Here is a 27,708-nt window from a genome sequence, read left to right as displayed (position 1 = left end):
GCATGAACATTCAGGCCATAGCATCTACTATTACAGAACTTCATATGTATAGCTGTGTTTTGATGTTCAATTATTTTCTTAAATTCCCAAAAGCATATACTGACAAGTTCAAAAGATTTGAACATTTGCATATGTATAGTGATACATTATACATAGTCATGTTGTTTTTCCAAAGCTTTGAAGCAATTTAGCATGCCATCGGCAATGCTGAAGTTACCAAGATTTTGTCACAGATTGGACAGCTGGGTTTTATCTTTTGCATTTAACAAATATTTATTGAGTATCTACTATCTACTATGGCCAGCCACTCCTCTGCACATTTCCTTCCAAGTTCCCATGTGGCTTTCTGAGTCCTAGGATGACGGTCTTTAGGACTTACTGTTCTGTAAGCACCATGTAAAAAATGTACTCATAGCCAAGAAAAATCCACCCGCCATGGGATCCTGTTTTCCCTATTAGGAGGCCTTCTATTTTCCAATGGCTGTTTGGGAGACACTGCCTCCATCTTCTCCTTTACCTGCAGAAGCAGTTTCCCTCCTTGCCACTCAGATTGATTTTTCTAGGATAGCTCTTCCCATTCTTTCTATATCCAGTGCTGTTTCCTCTCTCAATGTTTCCTTCCTTTCTACCTCCTGGAGTAGAGGACCCTCCTGGAGAGACAGAAGTCCTGGGTAACCACATCCTGCCATATCCTAGGATCACTGTGATAACCTGGTCCCCAGAGCCCCCCAGACCTAGGTGAGAGTCAGGTCAGCCCCGCTTTCCCTGTGCCCAAGCATGTCCCCAAGACACCAGCCCTGCTCCCTCCTAGAAGCTGATCTTCCCATGTCCTTCCCACAGCCTGCACTTTGGGAAGAACTGGTCCACTACGTTCAGCTCTCCAGTAAGAGTTTTCACCACAGATGACAGCCTCTGTTTGTCATGTTGGATGTGTTCTTTCCCATCTGCTAACCTAAGTTACTTGGTTCTTGCTGTTGCTCATGTGTTTACAATCCTTTATGTGGCCAAATTTCTCAGTCTTTTTCTTTGTGATTTCTTCTGACACTTCAAAGTAAAATTGTTTTTAAAAAAGGACTGTTTCCCCTTCCACAAACACTCCCTTCATGGAAGCTGTTTTTCTCTATCCTGGATTTCCCATCTGGAGTCCCCTTCCACACTCTCTCATGGAACCCTGTCTTCCCCTCCTAAACTCCATCTCTCTCTTTATTCCTTTCCACTCAGTATGGAAGCTGCTTTCCTCTCCTGGATTCCATCTTTCTGAATTCTCTCACTCAGTGTGAGAGTTAGCTGTTTCTCTCTCCTTCTCCTGTTTCTCTCTCTCTAAATAAATCCCTTTCTACAAAAAAAAAAAAAGACTGTTTTCTCCAAAGAGCTGACAATCAATAACTTATATTTCCTGCAATATTTTCTATTATCTAACACTTTAGCCATATGAAATTTATTTTAATTATGAGGTATTAAATTGCTGTATCAAATTGATTTTTTCAAAAAGAGATGTAGCTAAGAATGCTAAACAATGTGTATTAAATAATTCTTTATTTTCACTGTTTTTTTAAGATGCTTCTTGTTACCTGTTATATTCCTATATGCAATATGTTATTTCTGAACTATGCTGTTCCATTTAACTATATGCTTATTTGGGGAAGATATACCTCCACTTGTTGTTCTCTTTGCAAAATACTAGTTCATGCTCTTAGTTGAGCATGGGGGTGGTAAGTGCTAAATAAATGACATCTATTTTTACAAATAAAAATTACAATTATGTTAAGTTCAAACACCCTATTGAGATTTTTGAGGTGAACTATAGTCAAAATATAAATTTGTTGAATAAAATAGAAGGCTTTCTGATTCATCATTATTTCAAGGACAATAGTACACCCTTCCATTCATCTTCTCTAATTATTCAGTAGAGTTTTATACTTTCATTTCTATTAGATAAGACATGCAACTCTTTCATAAGAATTCTTATTGTCAAATAATTTGGATAATATATTATTCTAGGATAAATAAAAGGACCCCTGGTATGTATTTGTATACACTGCATTCATCTGTATACTTTATTGATGCCTACAGTTATTTTATTTTTAGATTATTTCTTTTAGTTTTTAAGAGTGTACAATCATAACATCTAAAAATGATATTTTAATTTTTTTTCCAGTATTAATTCTTCTGAGTTTTTAAAAAATATTTTCTTGCATTGACCACAACTTCCAAAGCAACATCAAACCCATAGAAGAATAGTTGCCTTGGTTTTCTTACTGATTTGAAAGGGAAACTTCCAAACAGGAGGAAGGAAAGGAGGCTTTGGAATAGGACTTGAAGACTTCTTAATGCTGATGGTGCATTTTACAAGCTAGAAATCCAGAACAAATTCCACAACTCCCTGAATCCCAGTTTCTTCACCAGGAAGATGAGGATATGAATACATCTCACAGTGTCATAGGAATAACTGAGTTATCATCTGCAAAGCACCTGGCACTCAAGGCAGACACAATACATTTTACTTTTATCTAGTAATAGAGGTGAGATTTAAAGCCAGATCTACCTGACTTCAGGCCCACACCAATAACCCTGTGCTCTGTAGCCTCTTCAGGAGGAATTTCATTTGTGTGTAGTTCACGCCCATGTATGGAAAAAAACACAGCCACAGATATCTCGGTCTATCAGCCACAGCAAAATAAACCCTGAACACTAAGCTACCTCTGTGAATGCACCAGCTTTCCTTCATGCACAGCATCATGTACAGATTTGAAATGTCTAAACTCTGACAGGCCTGGCCAACACGGTGAAACCCCATCTCTACCAATAATACAAAAAAAATAAAAAATAAAAAAATAGGCAGGCATGGTGACAGGTGCCTGTAATCCCAGCTTCTCAGGAGGCTGAGGCAGGAGAATCACTTGAACCTGGGAGGTGGAGGTTGCAGTGAGCTGAGACGGCGCCATTGCACTCCAGCCTGGTGACAGAGTGAGACTCCATCTCAAAAAAAAAAAAAAAAAAAAAAAAGAAAAGAAATGTCTAACCTCTATGCAGTAAGTACAAATTCCAAGGTAGTGGCTACCTCTAATGAAGGGAGGTCAGAGATGGGGTGTGAGGATAGAGGAAAAATATAAAAAGAAATGCAAGTCATTGATGCTATTATAATACTTAGGTTGGGTGGTGGTTTCACAGGTGATCATTATATTATTATACTTTATAATGTACAGGTATTTTAGTGTCCTGTTTAGTATGCATTAAGTTGTATACAAAATATTAAACAAAGCCAAAAAAAGTCTCTGGCCAAATTTAAAAGACCATGAGTATTTAATTAACAATTCCTGGCCAGGCACAGTGGCTCAAGCCTGTAACCCCAGCACTTTGGGAGGCTGAGGTGTGTGGATCACAAGGTCAGGAGTTCAAGACCAGCCTGGCCAAGATGGTGAAAGCTTGTCTCTACTAAAAATACAAAAATTAGCCAGGCATGGTGGCAGGTGCCTGAAATCCCAGCTACGCAGGAGGCTGTGGCAGACAATTGCTTGAACCTGGGAGGCAGAGGTCGCAGTGAGCCGAGATCCTGTCACTGCACTCCAGCCTGGGCAACAGAGCAAGACTCCATCTCAAAAAAAAAGAAAAAAGAAGTCCTATTCTTTCTACCCTGTCTCACTGTACAGTGAACAAAAGGTACCTAAGCCAGGCCACACCCCTGAATCTTTTTTCCTAATAATCATATTTTCCTAGACACAAGGCCTGGGAGTTACCAGATCTGATTTTTGGATATTATTTGTCCTGGAAAATAAAACAAAATGTTTTTCTTTAAGGGAGAGTCTTCCTTTTGTCAAAGTTTCAAGGGGGAAAAAAAGTGAAATTTAAAATGCAGCCTGTTTCACTGCCACCAGCTCATAAACACTGCACTAAAGGGCAAGAACCACGCTTTATTCCTCTTGCAAAATCCCAAAGCACCCAGTACAAGGCCCTGCACTTAGTAGGTGGACAACTGACATTTGTTAATCAATGCATAAATGATGAGCCAAGTCTCAGAGCTTCCATGGAGAATCTTAAATGTCACTCCTTTTGAAATACAACCATGCTTCTCAACCTACTAAAAATTTCGTAATGAACCACCCACAAACACAACCTTGTATGAATATCCCCTGTGTTCCCCAAATCCTTTGTGACCTATGGACACAATTGCTAAATGTGAGTCATGCTTCTTTTACTCCCACACAATGGGTATTTTTAATGCTACAGCATTTCCTGCAGTCAAGCGCTCAGGAAATGGTTTTTGCAATAATGACCTCAGCCTCCCCATGTTCCCCCCACCCCCACCACAGAATCCCAGAATAACTGAACAGGTGTCCAAATACCCAGAATTACCCAAGAAACCTCACAACCTGTCTTCTGTTTCCTATCAAAGTCATGAGGTTAACCCCTTGTCCTTTGGCGTTCAAAAGGAATGTGTGCAAGAACTGAACACATCCATATCTGTGCTTTATTTATATCGAGACACAGTTGATTCCCAAGACTATCAGTGGTCTCCATACCCCAGAACTAAATCTGTAGACCATCATGGCTAAAAGTATGGACTCTGGAATTCAAAAGCCTTAGAGACTGAATTCTGACTCTGCCACTAAGTATGTGTCTTCAGCCAAGTCATTTAGCCTTTCAGAGCCTCAATATTCTTATCTGTAAAATGGAAATAATGGAAAAAACTATTTCTTGGAATGTGTGAAGATCACTCATGTAAACTGTGGCTGTCCAGGCCTGATACACAGAAATATGCCTAGTACTTGCTAATAGTTAATATTGTGTCAACTTTCCCCAGACTGAACCTTAGGGCCTTGTCAGTTTCTCCTGGACAGCAATCATTCTGACAGGTTAGGATCTGTAAGTGCCCACATACCTTCAGAACCTCAGCCTGCTCTTAGGAGCAACGTCTGGACACCCTCTGAGGATCAGAAGCAGGAAAGGAGATCAGATGGTGAGAGGATAAAGACTACTGATATCCAGGAGAGGTTGTAACACCACTTGGGCACACCCAGGTTCAAGACAAACAAAGAGGCCATCACATGAGGGTGGGAGAAGATGTATTTACTTAATGAGGCACCTTCCAGTTCTCATGGTAAAAGTCTACACTTGTTTGGAAAAGAGTTATGTCTGTTTTATGATTTTATTTTTTAAAAAGGGAAACTCAACAACAAAAATGATGATGAAAATGACAATTTGACTATGGAAAACAGGCTCCTGCTATTCTCATCAGACCATCTGACAAACTTCCCAAGGGAGTCTAAAGAGGATGCCCTGGGGAGCCGCCAAACTGCAACTGCCCTGGAAATCAGATTTGAACAGCTCAGACACGAGGGCAAAGGGCGAGAGGCATGCATCCCTAAGCACCAGCCCTTCAGCCTGGCAGAGGAGCACAGACAAAGCTGTCCCGGAAGAATTGCTTGGGTGGTGCAGATATGAAGAATAAGATCCTGCTGGCAGTGCTGGGAAACACAGCGGCAGTCGGCACACACTGGCCCTGGCAGTCAGCAACCGGCTGGCTCAGGCTGAGCAAAACCTTTCTGTGAACATGGCATGAAAGCGGACCTCTCAGAGGCTCATGTTCCCTGAAGGTGAAAGATCAACAACAAAAAAGGCATTAACCCCTCTCCTAAATGATATTTCATGGCCATCAAAGTCCCATCAAAGGAGCAGCTCATGTCAGCTCATGTTCATAGGCTGAGGGGAGATGCTCCCAACAATTTAGACACATTGGCAGTCCCAGGGAGGAGGACACAGCCTATGTCCCCTCTCCATGTATGAAGGGCAGCACTTTGCATAACAAATGTTCCATGCATAATCTTGGAACATTGGCAGAGTTCTTTCTGGACCCAATAATGATAATTACTCTCTGTCCTAATTAAGGAGAAAATAAAGTAGCTAATACTTCTACAAATCAACAAGTAGAATTAGTATGATGTATAAGGAGCCCTTGAGTTTGCATCAGGAGACTTCCTCCTCTGTGTGACCACGAGTATATCATGTCGGCCACCTGAGCTTTTGTTTCCTCATCTATAAATCCTTTCTTTTTTTTTTGTTTGAGATGGAGTCTTGCTCTGTCACCAGGCTGGAGTGCAGTGTCATAATCTCGGCTCACTGCAACCTCCGACTCCTTAGTTCAAGTAATTCTCCTGCCTCAGCCTCCCAAGTATCTGGGATTACAGACACATGCCACCAAGCCCAGCTAATTTTCGTATTTTTAGTAGTGGCGGGTTTTCACCATGTTGGCCAGGATGACCTCGATCTCCTGACTTCGTGATCTGCCCATCCTGGCCTCCCAAAGTGCTGGGATCCCAAAGGCATCAGCCACCATGCCTGAGGTTTTAAATCCTTTCTTTAAGGGAACATCTTATGGGTTCCTTTGAATGCTTCTATTCTAATTCATTGTTCTTTTCATTTAAAAATTTTTAGTAGAGGTTTAGCATGCATGCAGTAAAATACACAGCAAAATATGTAGTATTCTTACTTAGAATTTCATGTTTTTCAAGGGGTGAAAGACGGTGGTCAGGTGATACTGATTCTCTCCTTGTACTAGCTTCAAAGATTATGTTATAGATGAGAAACTAGATATTCCAAGGCACAGAGAACATGTCATCCATATCACTCAGATTAGAACTTTCAAGTGCTCACTCAGACTATGTAGTCTGGTGAGCCAGGTCTCAGAGTGTCCTCCTGTGGGTTCAAGGAGCAGTTCTTCAGGATGTGGACAACATTGATTGAACCAGGGACAGGCAAGAAAAAAAGTGGTAGGCTGAGAAGAGATTTTTATGTGACATGCAAATACTTATAAAAGATGTATGCTAATGCATTGGGAAAATTATAATTTCCTTTGACATTCAGAATCTACCATAATTTAATACTTCTTACTTATTGAATGCTTACTATGTGCCAAGCATTGCACATTAACATGGATTGTCTTGTTTAATCTTCAAAATAACCTATGAGAGGGACAATTTTATTACCCCATTTTACAGAAGAGGAACCAGAGTTTCAGGAAAATTAAGCTACTTTTCTCACATTACTGAGAGTATAGCAGAGCTAGATCTTGAATGGAAGCTTACAAAATTCACTGTTAGAAAATTCAGCTTCTCACGAGCACTTCCACCTTACTCTGCAACTAAGGCATTACCATGCCCCAGGAAAAGGCACTATCCCAGCCAGATGGTACACTTCGTCCCTGCTTCTGTTCTTCAGACTTGAAACTTGGCATCGTCTTCACCTTTCACTCTGCCATCCAAATCTATCCCTCAAGACCTAAGTTGTTTTTTTTTTTTCTTCTTTTTTTTTAGACAGAGTCTCACTCTGTCACCCAGGTTGGAGTCCAGTGGCATGATCTCGGCTCACTGCAACCTCTGCCTCCCAGGTTCAAGCGATTCTCCTGCCTCAGCCTCCTGAGTAGCTGGGACTACAGGCATGTGCCACGATGCCTGGCTACTTTTTTGTGTTTTTAGTACAGACAGGGTTTCACTGTGTTAGCCAGATAGTCTCGATCCCCTGACCTCATGATCTGCCTGCCTCAGCCTCCCAAAGTGCTGGGATTACAGGAGTGAGCCAATGCACCTGGCCTGAATTGCCCTTTAAAAGCTTTTTTCCCTTGTAAGATCATAATACTCCACCTTCCACTATATCCATACTGAGACAATAGCAACTGTGTGTGTTTATATGTGAATACAGAAGATGCGTGTATGTGTGTGAGAGAGAGAGAGAAATGTGTGTTCTGATAAAGCAAGGCACATTAGATTATAGCCCACTGCACCTTGCATTAAGCAAGCCTGCCTGGGAAATGAGCAACTTTCTCAGGCCACTGCTCAACCTAGAGTGTTGACAACCTTGGGAGAGAAGACTTTAATTGCAGTCATAAGGTAATATCTACCCCTTATTCCCTCTGGATTGCTTATTTATAGTCTGAAATTGCTGAGCGGGTTCTGCAGGTTTTTCTTGTCCATTTGCTGAGCTTGAAGCAAGAAGGGAGAGACCAAGGTTCACTGAACTGTAAACAGTACTTCTCAAGGTCAAACTGGAGAGACTACACAGAAGAGGGGGTGGGGGGGCAGATTTCTGTATGTGACAGACAAGAGTAATATATTGCATATATACTTCCCTGCAAGCCGGCACAGAAGCAAAGTGAAAAGAAAATAATGTTGCAAAGAATCCTGTTCAAACTTGATTTCTTATGTTTTTTTGGGGGGCAAACTCAAAGGTCAACTTTTTAAAAGTAATTAGACATCTACTCTTTGCTTTACCCCACTGCCGCAATCCCCAGACTTTCTCTGTCATTATATAAACATTATTTGAAGTTATAAAGAACACAAACAAGTAGGCTAGATATCAACAAAAGATACTTCTGGAAATCGATGAGCCAGTCAGCCCTGCTGTCTTGAAATAAACACACGAAACTGAGCTCCACATGCTCAGGCTGCAATATATTCAGCACACTAACAGGTACAGGCACTGCTTTACCCCAGACTGGTGGGAACGTGACACTAAAGAAAGCCCAGGCTCTACTGTGGAAGAGCTTACAATCTGGAGAGTGGTCACATGTACACAGCCCATCATAGCACCATAAAGCCAGGGAAACACAAAAGGTAGGGGCGAGAAGACCCTCTTTTTAATGTTTTACTTTTTAAAAACACTACTCACCAATTGTAGATTTAGGGGAGGAGAGGTTGTTTGTTTATTTGTTTTAAGTCAAAATACCTGAACTTCAGGCCCATGTCTGTCCTTTCCTAGCCATGAGATCTGAGTCAAATCACATCACCCATTGGACCGAAGTTTCCTCATGGATGAGATCAGAGTGTTGGTGTAGACCATGGGCTAGCAAGTAACAACAGCTAGGGGTAAAAAGTCCAGCTCACAGCCTGTTTCATAAATAAGTTTCCTGGAACACACCACGCCTATTCATTTACATATTGTCTATGGCTGCCAGGTAGTTATGACATAAGATTCACAAAGCCTAAACTATTTACTATCCAGCCCTTTACAGAAAATGTTTCATGACTCCTGGTGTAGCCAGTCTCTGAAGTCTCTTCCAGGGGCTTGCAAGATTTTATGTAGACACATAAAATAATCTGAAAATTGGAAATAACCACACAAATGGAAGAAATTGTCAAAAAGCACACACTGGGTCCCAGAAGACAGCATCTCCCTTGCTTTGCCTCATCAACAGCAAACACTTACTCTAAGGAGTCTCAACACCGGACTCATACAGGGGAGAATTTTGTTTGTCGTAACAAGGTTTGAGGGAAGCATATTTCACATATTAGCATGAAAAACCCATCATCATGCTTGGAGAATGTTTTTTTTAAAAATGTCAATGCCCAGGATCCAATGTCTAGAGTTTCTGATTTAATTGGAATGGAGTGGAGATCTTGTATTAGCTGTTTTTAAATGCTGTCCAAAGAGGCTGGGCATGGTGACTAGCACCTGTAATCCCAGCACTTTAGGAGGCCAAGGAGAGTGGATCACTTGAAGCCAGGAGTTCCAGACCAGCCTGGTCAACATGGTGAAACCCCATCTCTATTAAAAATACAAAAACAATTAGCTGGGCATGGTGACAGACACCTGTAGTCCCAGCTACTCAGGAGGCTGAGGCAGGAGAATCACTTAAACCCAAGAAGCAGAGATTCCAGTGAGCTGAGATTGTGCCACTGCACTCCAGCCTGGGCAACAGAACAGGACTCCATCTCAAAAAAAAAAAGTAGCCAGGCATGGTGGCACATGCCTGTAGTTCCAGCTACTCGGGAGACTGAGGCAGGAGAATTGCTTGAACTTGGGAGGCAGAGGTTGCCGTGAGCCAAGATTGTGCCACTGTACTCCACCCTGGGTGATAGAGTGAGACTTTGTCAAAAAAAAAAAAAACAAACAAAACAAAAAAAAAAAACAGAAAAAACCACCCAGAGAATTCTACCTTGCACTCACGGTTAATTTAACAAAAGCTTACACATTATGCCAAGGTATGGAATCAACCTAAGTGTCCATCAGCAGATGAACAGATAACGAAATGTGATCAAAATGCACAACGGAATACTATTCAACTTTTTAAAATAAGAAAATCCTGTCACTTACAACAATATGGATGAGCCTGAAGGACATTATATTAAGTTAAATAAGCTAGGCAGAGAAAGACTAATACCATATGTTCTCACTTATCTGTGGAATCTAAAAAAGAGCTCACAGAAGTAGAGAGTAAAATGATGGTTACCAAAGGCTCAGCAAAGTGGGGATGGGGCTGGGGAGATGTTAGTCAAAGGATATAAATTTTTATCTAAACAGAAAGAGTAAGTTCAAGATGTCTATTGTATGTCATGGTATCTATATTTAATAATAGTATATTATATACTTGAAAATTGTAAAAAATAAAAATAAAAATATGTGAAGCAAAAGCCATTTAAAAAATAAAGAAATTGAACAAAACTATAATATTAGAAGGATAATTTAGTTCAACTTTTATGACCTTGGATAGTTCAAGCTGACCAAGGAGATGAAACAAACATACAAATAAATACATTTTTTTAAAGTACCACTGAACCTTTTTTAAAAAATCGTACCGATGCCTGTATTTCTTTTCAGGTATGTTACACCTGAATATCTGGGATTGTGGCCCCCAAACCTCTATATTTAACAAGTTCTCAAGATAATTCTTACGCAGCTAGCTCTGCAATAGCCTGCATTGAGTAGCCAGGTATGTGAATCATGCTTAAGGCCAACTATGATGCAAGAATTCAGAATCCGATAGAGAAGTGTTAAGATCCATTCCATATTTCTTTATCTTTGACTCTTAAAGGTGTAACCCAACACCTGGAACTTAGAAGATATTTGGTAAATGTTCAATAAATAAAGCTTAATTTAAGGAGTGACCATTGATTGTTTTGGTAGGGAGAGAGACACACACAGAAGGTTTATGCTTAATCTTGAAATAGATAAGGCTAAGCCTCATGTTCTATACATTTTATTAAGCAGCCGTCAACTGCAACCTTCCCCAACCTATCTACACTCAAACATTAACTACCAACCTGATCAAAGAATCATGATTTTAAAATCACCAAGCCACCAATGCTCCTTTAGTTAAGACTGAAGTTCACATGATTACTTAAACCTCTTTTCTGGGAATGGATCTTTTATGCCAAGTAGGCTGGGTTACTGCCCCATAAACCTACCTTCTGTCATTAGCTTTGACTGTTGACACTTGCAATGATTAGACAGGGTTGAGCAAAGGGTATTTTTGCAGTCTGTGGGGAAGAGTACAGAAAATAAACATTGCATCCCATTACAAAGCCCTGAATGTGCAAAACATACTGGTTCAAATGCCATGATTAGATAAGCACCTGCAACACTCATTAACTTTGAAGGGAAATGAAGCCAAATTTGGGCCCATATGCCACCTGTCCTTACACTTCAGCAAGTCAGGTGACCTCTATTTTTACATGAAGTTAATTTCTGAAACAGCCTACATGATAGCTATTGCTCCAGACTTTTAATAGTTACCCCAGGGTGGCCTCTCTCAAACAGCCTGTGAAATAGTCTCCACCCACAATTTCTAGGGTGTGAGATGAGCCTTTGGCCACAACCTGAACATATCCTCTTTAAAGTCAGGTCATTGTAAATGCCTCCAAGTGACAGCCTGATGCTACCCCATGAAAGTGAATGAGGCATAATATTCATCCACTCATCCACAAATGCAAAGATGCATATGTTTTGCATTAGGGCAAATAATTACTAAAGTAGCCAGAATAAACACTAAGGGTTGACACAGGAGGATTGAGGTGACGGGCAAGGAATCTGTAAAGAAAAGTGCACCGAAGGCCTCTCTGTCTCACTTTGAAACAGTCTATTTACAAACTGCCCTACATGCTATATCACATGTAGTTCTAAAAGGTCTGTGGCTCCAGGTGAGAAGCTCTAAGTAGCCAGAGAAAAAAACTGTATTTGGAAATGTTGTTTCTACATGAGGTTACTCTGACAATGTGGCTCCCAAAGTTATGATTTATTCTATCAGATGGCCTCATCTGGTCAGGGTGCAACTTAGACATAGGTGTAGTGAACACCTGGCTACATGGCTGTTCAAATATGTCTTTACTGCTTAAGTGTTAAAGGTCCAAGAATCCCATCATGAGAGTTCAGTTCCTTTGTATGTTTAGACTGTAATAGAGCCATGTACCACAGAGAGGAGCACAGACTGGAGAGCTGAGTGGTCAGAAAGACAGTTTGATGAAAGAGGTCCCCAGTGTGCCAGAAAGAGCTCTCCAGCAAGCCATAGTTCAGATGATAAAGAAAATTAAATTCTCAGCAAACTGACACAAGAAGAAACCAAACCCTGCATGTTCTCACTCATAAGTGGGTGTCGAACAATGAGAATACATGGACACAGGGAGGGGAACATCACACACTGGGGTCTGTTGGGGGCTGGGGGGCTAGGAGAGGGACAGCAGGGTGTGGGGGGCAAGGGGACGGATAGCATTAGGAGAAATACCTAATGTAGAGGACAGGGTGATGGATGCAGCAAACCACCATAGCACACCTATGTAACAAACCTGCATGTTCTGCGCATGTACCCTAGAACTTAAAGTATAACAAAAAAAGAAAGAAAATTAAAATCAGTGACCTTCTGTGGAAAGTGAACTGATTCATCCCTCTCTTCCCAGCAATATCAGAATGAACTGACATAGAGCCATGGATAGAGAGCTGGTTGTGCAATGACTACAAGGTCTCAAAAGCAGCAACGACAGCAGAACACAGCATAAGCTTCATGAGCAGCACAGGACAACAGAGACGGCAATTCCACCAAGATGGATTAGGAAGGATTCTTTTTTCCTTTTCCAAGACTGAACACATCATGTGATGCTATGTACAACACGGAGATGATTAAAATCAGCATGCCCACTGAAGTTACAGGACAAGCAGGAAATTGTGAAGCCTGTACCACAAAGTAATACCACCTCCAGGTTACCAGATGGGGTGAGGGGTTACTCAGATGCCAAGGCAGCTAAAGGATTCTAAATCTCCATATAATTCTGATATCCATATAGTAAAGAATTTTTAGTCTATGAGACTTCTAAATAGCACTCTGTGGCAGGAGCACATCTCCCTTGGCTCAGCTGTACCCAGGAGAGTTATGCCTCTCAGCAAGATGCTATGAAATTAATTACCCAGCGGAACAAGAGAAGCGTTGCAAAGACTGTGCTGTATCATATGTGTGAATACTGACCTCTCAGGCTATCTTTTTTTCTTTAATATTCTGATAGGGGTAACACTTCAAATCATTAACATTTTAATATGAAGGAGATTCCTTCTAGTGGCAGATGGGGTCCGGGGTTGAGGTGAGAGGTAAGGGAGAAGACAAGTCCGTCTATAAGCGCACTCTGATACGGAATAAAATGTTGGAGCATTTGTTGCAAATTCCAGATAGTTACTGGGCACCAGCAATATGCGAGATGTGCCAGGCATTTGGGAGGATATAAACATACATATATGTGCTGATGCCACCATCAACTAGCTCAAGACATAATTGGAAAAATGGCATAGGGATAACTGTGATATAGGATGAATTTAGATAAGTCATGGAATTGGCACAAGGACACATAGCATCAACATCAGCTGGGAGTGATACAAAATTAGATTGTTGGGCACTATACAGGACCTCCAGAATCATAATGTGCATTCGACCACGATTCCATAAGTGATTTGTGTGCACATTTGAAAAACGCTGGTCTAAACAACAAAAATGGCTGTTCGTGGAGACCCTCTAACATATTACAAGAAAGCTTCAGAGACAGTTAAGGTCTCACTACAGGATATGCGAGAGCAGAGGAAGAGGAATGGCCAAAAGTTAAGGAGAGAAACATGCCACAGTTTTCTTAAGTATGCCTGGGGAATGGCAAGTAGACAGGTTTTGGACACATTTAAGGTACTGGTATAATGGTCATGAGAAAAAAATTCTAGAAGGGTTGATGTGGGCTGAGTTCCAGAATAACCCTAATTACTGATTTCCTAATTACACAAAGGTGTGCAATCAAAAGGACATGAGAAAATTTTAAATGGCAAAAAAAAAAAAAAGTAATCTTTAACTTCTTCTCCAAAGAATTGCTCAGACTTCAGTCCCAACCCAAGTTCCTTCTTTCCCCCGTCAGAACCCTCGGGAGGCTCATGTATTATCCTTCTGTGTATGCCTTGATCAAAAAGATATAGGCAGCTGATGGGATGAGGACTCCAAGAAGGGCTCCAACCCTGAGGAAGAATGAAAGAGATTGCACAGAAACCAGGTGGAGGCCAGGCGTGGTGGCTCCCACCTATAATCCTAGCACTTTGGGAGGACAAGGCGGGTAGATCACTTGAGGTCAGGCATTTGAAACCAGCCTGACCAACATGGTGAAACCCCATCTCTACTAAAAAAAAAAAAAAGATTAGCTGGCTATGGTGGCAGGCACCTACAATCCTAGCTACTCAGGAAGCTGAGGCAGGAGAATCGCTTGAACAGAGAGCCAAGATCACACCAGTGCACTCCAGCCTGGGCAACAGAGCAAGACTGTCTCAAAAAAAAAGAAGAAAAGAAACTGGTGGAAACTCATCAATACACTTAGGGAATGCATGCAAAGATCAGTGGGAACCTTAGCTCAAAGAATATACACATGTTCAGGGTCTTGACCCTGTACTCCACAACTAGCTCTAGATGTGCCGATTTCAGACACTCCTCTTCACAGAGCCCCAGTCTCCTGTGCCACATACAACACTATCTGGAGCTCAGAGCCTTTGCACCCAATTTCACTTTCACCAGTCCTCTGTTTTATGATTGGACTCTGCCTCCATAACTAACAGATAAATTATGATAGCACTTATGATCTGCCAGGGACATGTCTACAAGCTTTATGTCCTAAATCATTAATAGCCACAACCACCCTATTATTTAAGTATGATTATTACCATCAATTCACAGACAAGGAAACTAAGCTACAGAGAGATCAAATGCCTTAACTGAGGTCACTCCACTAGTAAGTGTGATGTTGGGATTTGAATCCATGTAGTTGGCTCCAGAGTCCACACTCTTAAGCAGATATTTCTCTAGGGAGCTTTCCTATCTGCTTACTCAGAGGCTGGGGGAAATGTTCCGAAAAACAACCACCCGACTCATGAGCAGTGATCATTCTCTGCGATATGACCCACCCACTTTGTTGATACCTACTGCTCATCACTTTAACAAATACAACTAAGACAGTTCCCTGCCTTGGGTTTCATGATTGCAATGTTCAGAGCTGGCCTCTGCATCAGGTCATTTTTTTCAGCCTTCAGTATGCCCCATATTTGTGTTTGTCAGGAAACTGGAGAGTTTATTCTAGGAAGTAATTTGAAATTATAAGAATTTTTTTTTGTCTGTTAGAATAACCATTCATGAAGAGATAATGCATGCATCAGTGAAGGAAAGTTCTTAAAATGGGTCAGCCAGAAAAAGGAAGAATTAAATTAGATGGCATGATTACATAGAACAACCAAGGACACCAAAGGGGCCCGAAGGAGAGACAGCCCATGAAGAAACAGAACTGGCCAGCACGAAGGTGGTACTTGGATGTTTAATGTGAAGCTGTGTTAGATTGTCTTTTTCAGATAGAGAGAAGAAGGTCCCAGTCTTTTAGGTCTGGGTAGCCAGGTCGACTATGGAGGCCATAGCTCCCGTGTGGAAAAGCTGAGGAAGCACATTTCACCATAGGAGGAAGAAGAGACACCAGTGAAGGATACACAGCAACAAGAGATATGGGGAAAGAATAAGGGTAATGAATGGTAATTAATTCATTTACTTGCCCATTCATTTATTCTACAAATATATGTGGAGCACTTACTACTTGCTGCCCTCTAGGGCAGGTTTTGGCTTCAAGGAACTTATATGATAGCTGGGACCCAGAAAAGGAACAAAGCCATTGCCCATTTCTTCCTGTTTATATAACAGAGGGGTAGAGGAGGTAAATGCTGTAAGAACATAGGACAGGAATGAACCTTCTGGTAGGGTCCGTGAAAGCCTGAGTTGCTGCTTTTTAAAATGAGACCTGCAAAATGACGAGGAATCTGTCACACAAAATGTGGGGAGAGAGGGTAAGGAAGAACATTTCAAAAAGAAAAGCGTTGTTGTTTATTCTCCAAAGATGGCCAGAAAAGCAACTCAGAAAAGGTCACAGGCCTCCAGGTTGCCAGGGCAACCTCTGAGAGCCCTGCCTAGAGTGAGGTGGGAGTGAGACCGACAGAAGAGTGTTAAGGGGACAGCTTACCGCAGGAAGTGGGGACAAGCAAGGCAGGCGGTTTGTTTGAGCTGGAGTGGGGGAGGATGACCTTGGTTTTGCTATGTCAAGCCATTAGTTTGTGCGACTTTCAGTTTCCATTTGAGCCTGAGCCTGGAGTAGGTGCATTCCATATATGCAGAAATCATAACCATGGCGTGATTCATCTCCAGTTGGCTCCCTCAAAAATTCCCCATGGTCACTCTCTGACACCTTTTCCTCAAGCTTCCACCTCACCCCTCCCCTGCCCCCTCCAGAATGATGCCATCAGAGAAAGCCTTCCTCATTTCTCCCTTTTCTGCCTCTTTATTTCTCTCCATCTTCACCCTCCCTTTTTGGGAGAGAAACGCTTCCTTCCTCCTGCACCCTTCCTCCACCAATCTACACTCAAATATTAACTACCAACCTGATCAAAGAATCATTATTCCTTCATTCCATAAATAACTCCACACCAGCGCTTGATCCCTGTCTTCCTTTCCCTTCTGTAACTTTTTCCATAAATTATTGTTTATTTAATTTCTCCCTCACTACCATCTATTTCTAAACAGTCTACTTAAGTCTCCCCCCTTCCCAGGAGTCCTCACTCAATCCTGCTTATCTTTTCAGCCAACCTCCAATTCTCTGGAATTTTACCTCAGGATTTCTTAGAAGTGACTGGATGGCTGCTTTTACCTTCCAGTGACCCACTCACGCCTCAGCCTTTATCACCTGACTTCCCAGCCTGCCTATGTGTTTTTGTCCCTGTTGCAGCCGCTGCCACCATCCCAGAATACTGTTCTGTCACACCCCTCCCCCGTGGGACTGTGTACCTGCCAGGCCTCTAGACCCTGCTTCCCTCTCCCTGATCCTCACCTGAAGCCTAACCCTACGCCGATCTATAGAATGAACCCCAATTCAGACAGAAGAGATGTCAAGGTAACCAGCTCCAGCCTCTGAGATCCATGACTAGCCAAGGCTCGCCATTGCTCCAGGTTACCTCTCTGTCGTGGCAGCCATCTTGATTCTCATGTATGAGCCCAGTTTTGGGTCTAGGACTGGTCTCTTAGTTTCATTCCCATTCTTCCTATTTGTTGAGCATTTATTATGTGCCAGGTTCTGGCACACACCTCCTACACGTGATTCCCCTCCCCCTCACAGCACCCCAATGCTGGAGGGCCCTACATAGTCAACAGACCCAGAGGGTTTGAGGAACTCTCCCAAGGACACCTGGCCATTCCATGATGGAACCAGGACTCAAATAAGCATTCTGATTTTAGAACCTTTGCTCAATAAGTAGTTATAACTTATAACAGAAGAGAGAGTGGAGACGTGTGTGTATGTGCGTGTGTGTTTATGTCCGTGTGTATTTGTAGGGGTAGAAGGTAGTGGTGGGGGAGCTTTCTGAGACCCTGCTGCTCATGTCAGATTTTCTGGTCCTGATTAGCTACTGCCTGGCTGCTAGGAGCTGTTATTATCACTCACTCCTGTGCTCCCATCACTGGGCCTGTGGAAACTTGCCCTTCCTTCTGCTCTCGGTCCTCTGATGCTGACAGCTATGTTGGAAAATCCCACGCTGGCCACTGCTGCACTTAGCAGATACATATTGTACGTGCTGGTCTGGACTTCCTGCCTGACCCCTACGTGTCCTCTGCTTGTCCTTCTCAGGGGGTCAGTGTACTTCGGGGCCAGGGCCTTTCCAGCCTGTCTCACCCCTGTGCAGGTAACAGAGCTCTTCTCTCTGCCACCACTTCCCCACAGAGGCTTTTCCCTGGCTCTCCCTGACAGAATTCATACTACATACTCTCTGTTAACTCGTGGTATGCACTCTCTTTCTGCTTCTTTCCTCAATTTATGTCAGATTCAGTTAATGACAACTTATCTTGTTAACTCTTTCTAATATGTAATTTTATTTTAAAATTTAAATATTTGTTATATCGAATTGAGTAACCAGAACATACTCCTGCAAAATGAGAATGGTACAAAAACCTCAAATAAGTTAAGTCTGTAGGGGAAAACAAGTACCCAAAGAATAAATCTACCAAGAAAATGAAAACAACGATAATCAGAACAATAACCAACAATCACTATTGTCAAAGTGTCTGGCAATCATGAAACGCCAGATTCACTGGATCTTCACTGTCCTGTACAATGACTTCTGTGACTTGCTGAAAACCAAACAATAAGAATAATGGTTAACAAGGCTCAACTCCCAGGCTCTAACATGAAGTCTATTGTCTTCCTAAAATGATCTTTAAAGAGAGGATTTCTGTCTCACATGGTCATCGCCATCATTTGAAAACTTCAAGCAGAAAGTCCCACGGTCAGCATTAAATGTTTTCCAAGATTACACATCTTCAAACAGAAATGAAAAATAACGAAAACCAGGAACCAAGACTTCCAGCTTCTCTAATGAGAGTGAGTCTTAGTTCTTTTTCCCTACTCTTCAAGAAAAATTATATCTCCCAAGGGGAGTTATGGGCTTTCCAAAAGAGGAGCAAAGAGATAAGAGCTTAGGAAATGAAACTTTGCTCAGCACTCTTCAGGAATGACGTTCTCTTTCCTGCCCCGTAACAATGCAAGTGCACGTTCATTTTCTTACATTTTAAATCACTGAACAAAAAGGCCTCCTTTTTTTTATCCTGCTGCTGCCACTGTAGCAAAACTAAATATGTGGTGCATAAACTGTTTATAAATCTTGTCTCCAACAAGAGAACTGAGTGTGCACTTTTTGAGGACCTTAGTTCATTTAGAATGATGAGAAAACTTGGGAGAAATTTTTCTCTTGATATAAGAGCTGTACAGGCCAAATGGACTTCCTTTTCTGGCCTAAATGCTGTGTTTATAAAAATGGTGCACTGTAAATAGCAAAGTATAGAAGTAAGAAATTATGCCCCTGCTGAATAAACCACACTCCTAGCCAACTGACTCCCTGCTTCTTCAAAGTGAAGAAACATTTGTTCCTCTATCTTGTGAACAACAAGCTGTATCCATTGAAAATGCCAGATAACACTGATCTTGGGGATAAGAAAACCACCTCTTTAAAGGTCAGAACTGCCTTAGTTTTTAATGGATTGTTGGTTGATGACTTCTTTCAAGAAATATTTCTCTAATGCCTTATTCGTGTCAAGAACCATTCCAGGATCCAAATATACCCTTGCTTCCATCTTCTGCATCAGGGTCAGTGATCCTGCTGAAAGGTTAATTGCATCATACCATGTCACTCTCCTGCTCCAAACCTCTCATTGGTTTCCTTCTGCACTTAGAACAACTTCCAACTTCTTCCTGTTATGTACAAGGTCCTGCCTTCTTCTCAGGTGGCCTCATCACTCACCTCCTTCACACTGTACCCCACCCCGGCACACTGGCCTTCCCACCACACTCATTTTCAACTCAGTGTTCTCCCATATGCTGCGGCCATTGCAGGGGCGCTCTCCCTGAGGCTCCTCCCTCATGGGGCTGGCATCTCCTCAGTTCTCAGGTCTCCACTCAAATATCACCTCCTGGGCCCGGCATGGCGGCTCATGCCTGTAATCCCAGCACTCTGGGAGGCCAAAGTTGGTGGATCTCCTGAGGTCAGGGGTTTGAGACCAGACTGGCCAATATGGTGAAACCCCAACTCTACTAAAAATACAAAAATTAGCTGGGCATGGTGACACACACCTGTAATCCCAGCTACTCGAGAGGCTGAGGCAAGAGAATCGCTTGAACCCAAGAGGCAGAGGTTGCAGTGACTGAGATCATGCAGCTGCACTCCAGACAGAGCAAGGCTCCATCTCAAAAAATAAAAAGATCACTTCCCAGGAGTCGATTCTTCTTCTAAAATTGCTCCTCCTTCTCTATTTTTTATCCCTTTACCCTCCCCCTTTATTTTATAAATAGTAATTATCACTCTCAGACATTGTTTTTATTTTCCTGTTTACTAATTTATTATCTACTTTCTCCAACTAGAAGATAAGACCTTTATGCAAATTTGTCTCAGTTACGGTTACATTCCCAACATCCTGAATTCAGTTCCCTGAATAAATTTTCAGGATGCCACTTACAAGACAATTCTGTTATATTTTTCTCTCATATGTTGAAAAAGCCATAGGATTTGAGGATACCATTAATTATTTTTCATTGCTAAGGATTTTGGACTTCAGAAACTACAGAGGATGGTCTCTTCACTCAGAGTATTTTTTATTTTCTCTGTGTTGCAAGCACACCCACAGTATTTGGGTCAGAAAGAAAAGTTCTTTGAGTCTGCATCTTATTTCAAATGTTGAAGAAAGAAAGTGAAACAGAAAGATTTGCTTCTTAAGCATTGTGGAGGCTCTAATAAACTCAGTGTCCCACCTGCTCTGTGGAATCCTTTGAATGGTTTGATTGGGTTGTTTAACCTTTCCTCTCCAGGGCTGCAGAAGAGAGGAAGATTCATTTATTTATTCAACACACAGTTCAAATGTCACTTTTCTGAGAGGTTTTCCTCACCACGATGTCTACGAGGGTCTTCCCAGCCTCCTATCACTTTTAGTTCACTACATTCTATTATTTTCTTCATAGTATTTATCTCTATCTAAATGTATATTTCCATAAGTGTTTTCCATATTTTCCATCTGATTCTTCCTGGTGGAATATAAGCTCTGTGGGAGCAAGAGCAATGCCTCTTGTCCACTAATGGTTCTCCAGAACCTAGAGTTCCTGGCACGTGGAAAACCCCAACAAGCATCAGTTGAATAGGTGAAGAAATGAAGCAGCAACAACTCTGTGAAGGGTTTTTTTTTTTTTTTTTTGACAACTCCTTTCTAACGTTGATGTTCTTGCCTTTCTGAACACACTTTGCACCTGTCTGCTCTGCTCCACCACAAGACTTCATTCTCTAAAGTTCTGTTCTCGGACATTTGTGCAGTACCACTGAGCCCTTGGCTGCTTCATGAGACCACACAGACCTAAACCACACAAGCTTGTTTGTGATTATTTTATGCACTGGTATTTTGTTTTCCCAGTCAACACTGTAAGCTGCCCACTGGGAAGGCATGTGTCTTAGGTCAGGAAACAGAGAAGGAAGAGAAGGTTTTTGAAGGGATGATAACTAAGTGAGTTTTTAAGACACTGAATTTTACGTCTATGGGATACGCAGGTAGAAATGTCCAGTAAGCAGTTCATGTACATACTTCTGAATGTTCGCAAAGAGGTCTAAGCTAAAATCATTCATTTGTAACTCATCAACTTGTGCTCGGTATGACTGACAAGTTGAGAGCATGTGCTCACTCGGGGAAAGTAGGATGAAAGCTTGAGGAGATGAGCGAAGAAGGGTAGGGCCGTGGGAAAGCTGTTACGTCAGGGTCAGGTGGAAGGAGCAGGTAGGGGAGGAACCTTGTGAGTGGTCGGAGGAGGACCAGGTGAGTGTGTCACTGCGGATGCCAAGAAGTTTAAATTTTCAAGGTGAGAGAGAATGGCCAATGGTGACCAGTGTCACAAAGAATCCAAGTAAGAGAAGACTAGAAACATGTCCACAGGATTTGGCAGGTGAGCCTTGCCACAGCAATTTCAGCTAAATAATGAGAACAGAAGCCTGGCTGAGAGGGATTAAGAACACACTTTACTGGAAAGTGAGTAATTAAACAAAGCAAGTTAAGACAATGCCTTTAAGAAGCTTAGCTTTGAAGACAAGAAGAAAGACACACTGGTACCTAAACAAGAGATGCTGAAGAAAATAAATTGGGTTTATTGCTCAAAAGTAGATTTTAAATTGTGCACTTCAAATATGTGTGTTTTATTATGTACCAAGTCTATCTCGACAAAGTGTTTCCGAAAAATATGGTTTAGAATTTCACAAAATATCAGTAACTTTTCATTTCAAATGTATCATAACATATTAAGGTATTACCCAATGTATGAATTAGAAAAATCCAGATTAAAAAAAAAGCCAGAAATATGTAAAGTCATATTTCTGGTGTATAAAAAATAAAAAGAATATGAATAGTATCAAAAGGACTCTTTTTTCCTGGGTAGAAAGCAGGAAGGCATGACCGTCTGGAATATGGGCCAGCATAGAGAAAGGGCAGAATTATGGATTTGGGGTTATCATTTGTAGATTACTGACTATTTATCTAAGAAGCTCCACACTGGGCTAGGGTTAGGACCCAAACTAAGGTGAATAGAAGCCAAATTAAAGCCTCCAGGAGAGCCCAAAGAGTTTCCTGAACAGATAATGTCAAAAAAACTTCATTTAAGGTCATAATGTGAAAAAATGCATAGGGAGACAATTGATAGAGAAGAGAGACTAATACCTGAATTAAATATTTGCCCTTTTAAAAAATATTTGTCCTTTTTCCAAAGGTTCAGCTATGGTCCTACCAGTGATCTCCAAATTGAAATGAATAAAATGCCAAGGTTTAAATAATTACTCAATAGTCAGTAGATTCAAAGATAAGTAGACAAAACTAAGAGAAATATTAACTCAGTGAAGGCTGTTTATTCAGGAAGCAGCCATCTAGAATTTTCTCTATAGTGTTTTCACACGGAATTTTTTAAAAGGACCAGTAGAAAGAAAGCCAGTAGACTACTGATGTATGTAGTGCTGGACATTTCCTCAAAGCATGCTTTCCCTCATTGGATCCTTAAAATAATTCAGAGAAGGAGGCACTGTGCTAGGACCTTTCCCTACCTCACCCAGAGTGATATTTATCTTTGTGTTTTCACACAAACAGACCCCGAGAGGTAATAGGTTTTTCCTTTGACTCTTCTTGTTTTCCATAACATTATTCAGACAAGCAGACTTAGTGGCTGACAATGCAATGGAGTTGAGGAGAGCAAAGGGGACAGGAGGCATTTTATGTCTGCTGAAATGTGTACAGTCACCTTATTAATTGCAAAAGAAATCTAAGCACTAAAGATAAGTGGCATGGTTACCAACTTACTCATAGAACTATGCGGAAAGGCTAGGGGATGTGACCATCTCATTCCAGATGGTAATTCACGACTAGAAAAGCAACATCCAGTATCCACCATAGAATTAGTAGAGTCATCATAATGTTCTATACCCCATGACCTCGGAGCACAGAGATGGTCGAAAGTATGTTGGCTCACAAGGCCCCACAAGATATTCAGCACCAATTTGGAGTCTACTGTACTAGCATCTTCCATTATTCATCACTCTTCCCATTTCCCCCCAGCCAATGCTGTTTATCCCTCCTAGAATAGGTAATTGTAGCTAATATTTACAGAGGCCTTATTATGTACCAAGCATTGTTCTAATCATTTCTCATGTTCTAAATCATTTAATTATCACAACAACCCCATTAGATAGGTGATATTCTGTTCACAGCCATTTACAGATGAAATGGCCATGAAACAAAGAGGTTAAGTAATGTTTCCAATTGACACACAGATGGTGAGGGTAAGGGCAGAAATTCAAGCCCAAGCAGTCTGGAATCAGAGTCTTTTGTTCACAATCACTAGGCTATCCTGCCTCCATACTTATTTCAGGCCAGGACCATCTCTCTTCTGGAACACTACAACAGACTCCTAGCTGGTCTCTAGTCAACTTACTTCTTCTCACATTATTTTTTATTATAAAAACAATATATGAATACAGTCTCCCTATAAAATGCATTAAGAGTACAAATTAGATAAAATTCCATTTGGCCACCAGCTGCAATTCCAGGTTCCTCCCCAGGATCTAGTATGCCTACTCCTAGACTTTTTTCTGTGTATCTATATAACTTTAAAAAATTGGCCAGGCGCGGTGGCTCACACCTGTAATCCCGGCACTTTGGGAGGCCGAGGCGGGTGGATCACGAGGTCAAGAGATCGAGACCATCCTGGTCAACATGGTGAAACCCTGTCCCTACTAAAAATACAAAAAATTAGCTGGGCATGGTGGCGCGTGCCTGTAATCCCAGCTACTCAGGAGGCTGAGGCATGAGAATTGCCCGAACCCAGGAGGCGGAGGTTGCGGTGAGCCGAGATCGCCCCATTGCACTCCAGCCTGGGTAACAAGAGTGAAACTCCATCTCAAAAAAAATAAATAAATAAAAATATATATATATATATATATATATATATACACACACACACACACACACAGTATTGTTTGATAGTTTTTTTAACTTAAGTTCAGGAGTACATGGGCAAGTTTATTATATAGGTAAACTTGTGTCATGGAGGTTTCTTGTAAAGATTATTTCATTACCCAAGTATTCAGCCTTGTACCCGTTAGTTATTTTTCCTGACCCTCTCCCTCCTCCCACCCTCTGTTCTCTGAAAGGCCTCAGTGTGTGTTGTTCCCCTCTATGTGCCCATGTGTTCTCATCATTTAGCTTCCACTTATAAGTGAAAGCATGTGGCATTTGGTTTTCTGTCCCTGAGTTACTTTGCTAAGGATAATGGCCTCCAGCTCCACCCACATTCCTGAAAAGGACATGATCTCATTTTTATGGCTGCATAGTATTCCATGGTGTATAAGTACCACATTATCTTTACCCAAGTTTGATAGATTTTTTAAAAATAAATGTTATTATAGCAATCATATTCAAATTTTATCTTTTTGCTTTATCAATATACATCTTTGAGAGCATTCTAAATCAGTACTGCATGACCTTTAAAAGAAAAAAAACCCAGTCCCATTTTTTAAAAGCACCCTCACTCCAAAATAGAGATGGCATAACCCTATTGAGTGGTTTACTACTTCCCTTTTAGCACCAGTGAAACCTAGCAAAGTCTTCCAAAAGAAAAGACTAAAACAAAATTAAAGGAGTAACAGTTTGAGTGGCATATATACAGAAGAATGAGGGGCACTGTTTTATGGAAATTAGTCTGCAGGTGAAACAATATGGCCATTGTCAAGTGGAGATTTGCCATGAAGTGAGTCTAGATTCACTTCTTGACAAAGTCTATATAAGTCTACAAAACTATTCAGTTTTCCAGTACATCTCATTCCTGCAGCAATCTGGAGTACTGGAATGCATTAAGGTTCCACTCACTGAAGTAATCCCTTCACAGACTTCACTGTGTTCACCTCTTTACTTCCTTACTGTTTCCACATAAGTAGTAAGTATAAGCTCATAAAGACAGGAATTGCATCTCTCTTATTCCCTGCTGCGGTGCAATTACCTAACTCAGTAGCTGTCACATAATTGGGGCTCAACAAGTCATTGTTTAATGAGTGAATAAACCCAAAGACACATGATTAATTAGTGGTTCAATCACCCATGACCACTGTACAGTAGAGATGACCTAAATAGTTATAGATCTACAGTAGTCACTAATAACAAGTCATGAGAGTAAAACTCAACTGTGACAGACAAAAAAGAGCATAAATTCTAGAGTCAGTTGCCTGAGCTAACAAAATATATTCACCAACTGCTTTCTGTGTGACCTTGGTCAATTTTCTTAACCTCTCTGATATAATTTGGAAATTTGTCCCTGCCCAAATCTCATGCTGAATTGTAATCCCCAGTGCTGGAGGTGGGACCTGGTGGGAGGTGTTTGGATCATGGGAGCTGGTCCCCCATGAATGGCTTGGGCCATCTCCTAGGTGTTAAAGTGAGCTCACACTGTAAGTTCACAGAAGATCCCGTCATTTAAAGGTGTGTAGTGCCTCCCACCCCCACTCTCCCTCTCTTGCTCCTACTCTGGCCACATGACTTACCTGTTCCCCTTTGCCTTCCACCATCACTGTAAGCTTCCTGTGGCCCCCGCAGAAGCCAAGCAGATGCCAGCACCATGCTTCCTATAAAGTCTATAGAGCCATGAGCCAGTTAAATTTCTTTTCTTTATAGATTACCCAGTCTCAGGTATTTATTTATAGCAATGCAAGAATGGCCTAATACATTCTGTCTTCAGTTTCCTTATCTGTAACACTGACAGTAATAAAACCTTTAGGATTTTGTAAGGACTAAATGAAGTAATGAATTAAGGCATCTAATAACGTGTGAGACAATGAGTAGGTGCTCAGTAAATGTCATTGCTGTGCCTATTTTTCCTCCACCCACTTGCCACCTCTTTTCTAATAATAAGACTGAATTTATTTACCCTGATAAGCATGTCTCTTCTTTCATTTCCATTTGTGGCAATGTAGGTAACCGCTTCTTTCTCTTTCAGTGCTGACCTACTGTTTTGTTGGAAACAGTCCCAGCGCTCTGGGCTCTAGAGATTGCTGTTGGATTGTGAAGCATTATGGACCAAATCCAAGTGCTGCAGCACATCATGGCTGTGGCCATTTAAAAAATCTAAACGGTTGTAGCTATTTTATGGGGTGCAATATATATCGAAAATTTTAATTTAGGATTACCAAATGCAGTGTTCTAAAAATTAAGAATCATCCAAAAATTACACATCTCCTCTAAGAAATAATTGCTATGTTGGTTATTAAAACAGACACCTTGCTCAGGAGTCTGAGATTTTTCTCTAAGAGGTTCCACAATTATCATTTAAAACCAGTGAATGTCATTCAAACAGGGAAAGGTAGGATTCTTAACTCACTTTCACCAGAATTAGACTTTCATTCTGTGATACTCTTTATCCAACTCCCATCATTTTTGCTACCTCAAACTCTCTTAGATCTACCCCAAACCCCTTATTTACAGAGTCTTCAAGTCTCAGAAGCACTTGCATTTATCCTGTCATGTACACAGCCTGACAGTCATCTAGGTATCTAAAAAGACTTAAAGGACACTGAGCCAAACACAATCCTTTCCCTGTTCTAAGTGTTACTCTTCTCTAACATTTGAGAATGCCTTTGCCTAGACCACTGGGGCAGATCTATTGTGTTGCTACCTGAGTGATCTCCTAGCAATTAGACATGTCTTTAAAACATGACATTTATTACTTCTTCTTTATCCTGCATTGTAAACTTGAGCAATGTCTGGCTTGATGAAAGCAGTGTTTCTACTATCTTGGTTGGGTTCCAACCGTAACCTTTGAGTAGAGATCAGTCTGGAAAACTTATAAATCTCATTTTAAAAAATAAATCAACTTCTTGCTTTGAGATCTGAGTAGTTTCAAGAATAGCTGGAGTACTTTCTCCATGCACCCTTGGCCTGAAGATTACATCTTTTCCCCAAAGTTCCAGCAAGAGCCACCCAGTTAGAATTATAGTCAACAGGATTAGCTAAATGTACTACACCCAAAAGACAAGCAGCAGCTGGATTACTGTCCCGCAGCTTACCTGTCAGTAAATGCTGACCTTAGAGTTCTTATTCATATAAACCTCAAAGCCCAGAGGAACTCATACACCACTCAGACATCATCACAAGAGAATTCTGAAGTGGAAATTAACAGCTAAATGGACCTGTGTATACTATATATATATAATTAGTCTAAATTTGTGAGACCCAGTGAAGAGATTCATCCAGGCCATCTACAGCTTGCTGTGAGCCTTTGCTGTCTTCAGTAACCAGCATGTGAATTTCAGGGAGATGCCAATGGAGAGAAAGATTCACGGCTTCCTTCCCTTTAAGAGCCT

At 41.3% G+C, this 27,708-nt stretch overlaps 1 long non-coding RNA gene and 1 other non-coding gene across 3 annotated transcripts in view; both read right to left on the bottom strand.

Annotated features, from left to right (window-relative positions):
* Positions 1-27,708, bottom strand: part of CLLU1-AS1 (CLLU1 antisense RNA 1) — a 278,212-nt gene that overhangs the window by 121,274 nt on the left and 129,230 nt on the right. The gene's annotated exons all lie outside the window — the stretch shown is intronic.
* On the bottom strand, positions 9,220-9,318 carry LOC135275558 (small nucleolar RNA U13). Its single transcript, XR_010343177.1, has one exon. It is a non-coding gene; the product is annotated as a small nucleolar RNA U13 (small nucleolar RNA).

Source organism: Aotus nancymaae, unplaced genomic scaffold (assembly GCF_030222135.1).
Source record: "Aotus nancymaae isolate 86718 unplaced genomic scaffold, 86718_ANA_hifiasm-v0.15.2.pri h1tg000016l, whole genome shotgun sequence".
NCBI classification, from domain to species: Eukaryota; Metazoa; Chordata; class Mammalia; order Primates; family Aotidae; genus Aotus; species Aotus nancymaae.
This window is presented reverse-complemented; position numbering and strand designations above follow the sequence as displayed.